At 38.4% G+C, this 7,069-nt stretch overlaps 1 pseudogene; it reads right to left on the bottom strand.

The window, feature by feature from the left end:
* Nucleotides 1-583: 583 nt before the first annotated feature.
* On the bottom strand, nt 584-1,244 carry LOC114095337 (large ribosomal subunit protein uL30-like; annotated as a pseudogene).
* Nucleotides 1,245-7,069: the final 5,825 nt, after the last annotated feature.

The raw sequence follows: 7,069 nt of genomic DNA, 5'->3' as shown, positions 1-7,069 counted from the left end.
GTACTGTTCTTTGTTATATCATCTAAAGGATTTGACACAATCCCTTGCAAATGCAAGATGCTTGATATGTATTTATTGAATTTTTTTTGTAGGTCTGCAAGTTTTTACAGAGTGTTTGGTATATTCATGAACCAGGCTAAGTAAACATCGATAGGCCAAAGACACACCTGTAACTGCTTGCACTGACTGAAAAGATTTTGTTTCCAGAAAATAAAATCATAGAAAAATTAGTTATGAATTTACTATTCACCAAGGTGGCCAAACTATCTAGATTTCAAAGCAATACAATGTTTGAGAAATGGATTTGATTAGAAGAGTAAAGTTCCAGCCAGAAGTGTATCTACTAGCACAGAGAAGCAAAGTAAATCAAATCAAACTCAGAATGGATCTGGGAAAAGCATGCAGTATCTTCTAAATTGCTCTAGCAAATTTCTAGTATTAAAAAAAAATTATTCTTTTGCCAGCAATTGTGGGAAAACAGGTGTTACAAACTTTAAACCAGTCTTTTTTTTTTTTTTTTTTTTTTTTGAGAGCAGGTACTGTTATTAACTACACAGATTACAAAGATAGCATAGTAGATACCTTAGTTGATCCTTCTAATAAGCCTGTTGAGCTGGTCTTCTTTGCTGCCAACATCTCCACCTTCTACAAAATGGATGGTCTTTTTCTTCATTCCACCTCATGGAGAAGATAACTTGAAGGCACTGGAAGTTACTTGCGTCTTTGAAGCATTTTCTGACAGTACAAATCTCATAAATCTGACTCTCCCTGCAGATGGTGCCTTGTTTACCAAGAGACCAAGCAATCCAAGTGTTATCTGTCAGGCAATTTGTTTCTTATTGATTTTGCTGTATCCACGCTTACAGATCAGTGCATTCACTGACTTCAGATTTGGGTACTCCCATGCATCATATGGTTCCCCAGTCCTCAGCCTGTCCAAGGAAACCTTGTTGAGTTTAACCAAAGTGCCATCTGGTGAAGATGAAGAAGCAGAAACACCTTACGGACTTAGGGTTCACACCATGGATACCTCTGATCCTGATGACAAACACCAATTTGGGTTCTGCAGGTTCATAGAAGTTGCCAGCTTTTCTTGTCATCCCAATCATCTGTACATTCAACCTTAGTATTTGTAGTAGTGCTTTGGCTTTTTCATAGACAAGCTTCCTCTTTGCCTTTCAAAGCATCTTTTGGGCAAACTTCTGTCTCAGGCACTTTACCCCAAGCTCTGTGAAATTCTTTTGTTTTTTTCCTGAAGATTTCTACTATGGTTCCTCCAAGGTTCTATTGAAAAAAAAGAGAGAGCAGTTTGACTTTATCAAATTCACAAAAGCATCTACTCTTACATCCAGTGCATTTGCTTCTAAGAATTTATCTTAGTATTGTATTCACTTCTGTGCAAAATGATGTATTTACAATGTTTCTTGTTGCCTTGTTATTTTTAATGGAAAAAGTTGTAAATTATCTAAAAGTACATCAATGGGGGATTAGTTAAATTATACTAATTATACTGCATTTGGAATACTGCACAGCTATTAAAATGAGGACATTGTTTAAGATGAACATTGTTGATCCCCAGGTCTATTAAATTAATGAACAGATTTGCCAAGTGCAGAATACTGTGCATTGTATGCTACCATTTCTGTAAAAGACAGAAAAATATACATTAACTTGTTGAATGCACATAAAATATTTCTTGGGCGGAAAATGTGGCTTAGCAGTAGAACTTTTGTCTAGTGGGTAAAAGGCCTTGAGTTTGATACCTAGGACTATACACACACACACAAAAAAAAAAAAAAAATCTGAAAGAAAACACAAAAACTGGGTGCATTTGTTACCTCTGGAGACCTGGGTTGTTGATAAGCAGGAAGGAAACATTTATTCAATTAACTTTTAAAACAGGAATTTACTGAGACAAAATTTAAACCACAGAATTAATCATTATAAAGTGAACCATTCAATAGCACTTATTATGTTTGCTACATGTGCAACAGCTACCTCCACCTCATTCCAAAACATCTCTATCACTCCAAAATAAAACTCCTTATCATTAAGCAGTTTGTCCCCTTTAGCCCCTCCCCCTTCCCTGCCGACCACCAATCTTTGTTCTGTTTCTATGGACTTATCATGGACTTATCTACTCTGGGTACTTCATACAAACAAATCATCCAATATGTGACCTTTGGCCTCTAGTGTCTATCACTCAGCATAATGTTTTTGAGGCTATTTATTTGTATTTTGTTGTTGTTGTTGTTTTTCTTTTTGCAGTGCTGGAGATTGATTGGTTTGCATTTCTGAAAGTGAACTATGTTAAAGTAGTACATATTCAAAACCAAAAATGTTTAAAAATTAAATTGTTTTCTTGTTGAATGTCATAGGAACTAAAGTAAAGGAGACTGTTAGCCTATTTCAGAAATGAACATTCTGAACAAGACCTACAAAGGAGAAAATTCTTTCCTCAAGCAACATTTTATAATCCTTTTCCTATCTGAGGTCCTTCCTATTGCCATAACAACAATAGTGTTATGGATAGTGTGGATACTGGATAGTGTGGGACTCATTTGGAGAATCTAGTTTTGCCTTGAGTGACTTTTGTTGTTAACGTGAAGATATCTTTCTTGAACTTCTTTCTTGAACTACTCCTGCTATTTTACTGTAAACCTCAAAATCTTGTAAAAAGGGGCCCATATATCTCTGGGTACAAATGCTATTTCTTGGTTCCCACAAGTTATATTTAACATAGTTGTTCAGGAAAATATCACTCTTACATAGGTTCTGCCTGGCAAACCATGGGGGCCCCAAGAGAGGGACTTCTGTCATAGACAAGGAAATAGGGAAGTCCAGGAAAAACAATGCTGGAAAAATTGTCACTGGATAGCTTTCATTCTGAGCCCTGTCATGTAAGTGGGGATTCTACAATAGTTCTTCAATTCCAACTTTCAATTCCCCTTTTAATGCCCAGAACATTGGAGTGGGACAAAGAATTCAACCAGGCTGACCTTTTAATTACTCAGGAATGTGCTCTTATAGGGACAGCTGACCGCTGAACAGATGCTTATACTTTTTCTGTGACAGGGAACTCAGCCCCCACATCATCGCACTAGGCTGATAGTATCCCAGCCTGGATGAATGCATCACGTTATGTTGCCTGGTTTCATTTCCTGGAAGTTCAAAGTCCCAGGAAACCCCTCAGTGTGCAGCAAGTTGGGATGGCTGGCTGGTTGCCCTATTCTAGCTGAGAGCAAGGATGGCCAGAAAAAAACACCTTGGAGACTCTAGGCAGTGGGATTGGATTTCCACAATCAGGTAGAGATCAGATCAGACTGTAATGCAACCTGCTGTTATGTATAAAATAAATAAATAAATAAATAAAATTACGTGCGCGCGTGCACACACACACACACACAAGAATATTAAACTGCTTTTTCATAGTCCACACAACAAGACCTTGGATTAGCATGTAATTTCTAATGTGTTCATGGGTATTTCCATCATATTTTTGGATCCCTAATTTGAGACCTTTGTTGTCAGGCAGCAGCAAATCACTCACATTTGTTAACAGGTTGTAACAAGATCAAAGATGTCTCCTAGAATCTGTATCTTGAGTCAAAAGTATGATCATTGTGAGAGCGCCTGGGGCCAAGAAAACCCACAGGAGGCTAAGGAATGGTTCTGGTGTGAGAGAGACAGACAGGAAGTAGGCAAGGATAAGGAAGATGTAGAGATTTAGGGAGAAAAAGAAGTAGGAAATGGTTGTTGTTGGGCTGAGGGGTAGGAAAGAGAGGAAGGAGCTGCAGCCCACCTAAGGCACAAAAGTGAGGCTTTTGGAGCCTGGAAGCAGATTAGAATCACCAAGGAAGGATATATTATTATTTTTTTTTAAAATACTGATGCTTGACCACATCCCTAAGAGCTTGATTAAATCAGTTCAATCTGGCAGACTCAATAAGGGTAATTTAATTAATTTATGTATTTATTCATTTATTTATTTAACTTTTATTGGTGCATTGTAATTATGCATAATTACAGTGGGATTTGTTGTTACACATTCATACATGCACATAATATAATTTGGTCAATTTCCAATAATACTTTTAAAAATCTCTCCAACTGATTCTACTTGCAGCAAGGTTGAAAACAATTGATGTATGGCATTCCCCCATCATTTACTAGGTTTTACAAGACTTTTTATTCTTGAAGAAGTCAACTACCTTGGCGATGGACACCTTCCTCTTCAGGAATGCCCTGGGTTTCAGAGAGAGTGAGGGTTGACTGAAAGTGCCTGGTGTTCGAGACTCTGCCACTCTCCTCCAAACTAAAAAAAAAAAAAAAAAAAAATGAAGCAGTCATTTACATACATCGTTTTATGGATTTCTCCTCTTAACCATCCCCTAGGTCATGATTCTCTATTTCTCTTACAAGTGACTGAACTGAGATATGGAAAGGTATCCGTGACTAAGGGAAGAGAATTCTGCTTCTAATCATCAGCGTGGGTCTCACATCCTTCCATGGTTCACAGTGGAAAGCGAGGCCCACTTCCTGAACTTCTCAACATCAGAATCAGGGCAGCTTCGAGCTCCTTCTCCACTAGGAGACACCTGATACGTTTTCATATTTAAGCTTCTACCAAGAGACCTCCAAATAGACAGAATAAAATATTAGTGAACTTCCATTGAGGTGGGTGAAAAAAGGATTTTCCTGAAGGATTAGTCCGTACGTGTTAGACCAGTAACACCAGAAGGATACATAAATATTATAGATTGTAAGATAAATTTATAACAGAAATTTTACAACTGTCTAAAGGGCAATTTGGGGGGACAAATATCTCCCTCATTATATATGGTACTTTACAAATATAAAATATTCACATTTGTATTTTCTGAAATGATAGCAAATTTGTTAAAATTTCATTTTGTTTCTGCTGAAATAATGTTCTGCTTCTGAGGGTACTTGAAAACATAGAACAGGCACAAAGTTAAATATCAAGGTAAACAATGTAACTATAATTAGAAAAACATAGATGACAATTCAATTGTCATGACTTCAGAGTCAAGAAAGTCCCGACTTCTAGATTTAGAATTTTTTTAAAAAAATCATTTTTCATTATCAAAAATGTTTTAAATACCTTTAAATGCATAGATTTAAAAAGTTCATAAATATTTTAATTTTAAATTTTGTTATCCTTGGTAAAATATGGGGACCTTTTCTGGAGGCAATGTATTTTCCCAAGTTTTAGTATCCCATTTTACTTTCAACGTTTCCTGTGAAGCCACCAATTTCTTCAAATTTTCTGTTCTAAGATTCTGCTAAAGATTATGATGCCTCTGGAGACACCTTACAGCAAAACTCTGAAACATTCCCCGTTCTATTTGCAGCGAAGTCAGATATTGATCTACATATTCCTAAAGCAAAGAATTCCCATTTGGTTTTTCCAACTTTACTCTCCCTTCTTCCCTGATGACTGGCTTTCTGAAAATATTGGGAGCCCCAATCAATCTATGAGGGCATTGCAATATTAATGTGAAGCAAATATTAAAAAAAAATAAACAACCACAGCAATAAGATAAAAAGCAAACTCCAGTGAGTCCACTTTGTGTGTACAGAAGAAATTCTACTGCTCCTCCTTATAAATAAGGGTTTTGCAATGTGTCGTTCCTTTTCTGCAGGGGAGGGGGTGCTTATTGATGCTGCATCTGTTTTGTCAGAGCGTCAGCTAATGGAGAAAGTTAATTGTGTTGGTTGTAAGGCCACCTGTCACACACATGCCTCATTTCCATACTAATGGTCCAGCAGTGGCAGGCAGTGTGCTCTCTGCAGTAACAGCTCCTGCCTCTTTGGAAATGTGGGCCAAATGTGCCTATGCAGCAACTGTAGGCCTCTTCCGCAATGTCTCTAGTATTGTGTCAACCAGGGCTCAGATTAACCCCCTACTGGCGGCTCCAAGCAGGATTTGCAGTAAAAGTGGGGATGTTGCAAATGCTGCAGAGGGGTGAGGACCAAGTCCATGGTGAACCTGCTGGGAGAAGCAGCTTTAGGGCTTCAAGGTTCTACCTAGGGTCATCCCAGCCCACATGGGAGTATGGGGAGAAGAGAAAGAGAGCTGAAATCCTCCATACTCAACTTCTCCTTTAAGAACAGCCTCTGTTTATTATTTCATTGTGGTACCAAGTCTCTTTTTCCATGAGCATCTTTACCACTTTCCTCACCTTTTTAAATCAATATAGATCCCTAAGAAAACCTACAGATACCTACCTCATTTACAAGGCAAAGGTCAGCTTTAGAGCTCAGAGTAATAATGATTTTCAGTTCTGTTGCCCAAATTATCCCAAACAGCCTGGACTTTAAAAGATCTCCCTGCAGGTACTTCATCCAGTCGTACTTTTTACAAATCATTTGAATCTCAGGCACCGTTGAGGAATCAATGCCCCTGAGAGGAGGCTGATGAATATTTTAGTGGAAAACTATTAGATGCAATTTGAGAAAGGGGGCCTCCCCTCAACGATGCAAGCCAATAAAATGGAGAGCTATTTCTTCCCAGTTCCTAACCCTGAGGATGTAGGAAAATTCCAGGTTTGGTTTCTTTGGGATCCTTTTGTATGTGGCTTTCTGTGACCTTACACAACGATCATAAAGAGATTTGGGGCTAAGCGCCAAATGCTGCAGTGCAGTCTGCTCTTAGAGAGATGGGGAACACATGGGCCAGGCTGCTTACATTTTTTAATGGCCAGTTTTGATGGAATTGAAGATTATTTTAGGCTGGGGCTCTCTCTACTCTGGTATCAGCATACAGTTTGAATGGATGTCACAGTCATTTGGAGAAGCAGTTCAAGTCAGTCTAGTAGTGGTTCTGGTCACAAGTTGAAGATCTAAATTGTGTATTCTCTCTGGGATTGGACCAGTCAGTGCTGCTTTCTTGTAGAGCCCCATGGAAGCCCAGGAACCAGGCTGAGAGGCTGCAGTGTTCAAGCATATCCCTGCCCGGAAGGGCAAAAGACACTGAAAACAGATTAATTTCCTGACTGAGCTCTCTGTTGGAAATGAATTCACCAACATGCTATGTAGGTTTTGA

This window comes from Marmota flaviventris, chromosome 6, assembly GCF_047511675.1.
Source record: "Marmota flaviventris isolate mMarFla1 chromosome 6, mMarFla1.hap1, whole genome shotgun sequence".
In the NCBI taxonomy this organism is placed as follows: domain Eukaryota; kingdom Metazoa; phylum Chordata; class Mammalia; order Rodentia; family Sciuridae; genus Marmota; species Marmota flaviventris.
The sequence above is the reverse complement of the archived record's forward strand: the minus strand, read 5'-3'. Positions and strand labels throughout refer to the sequence as shown.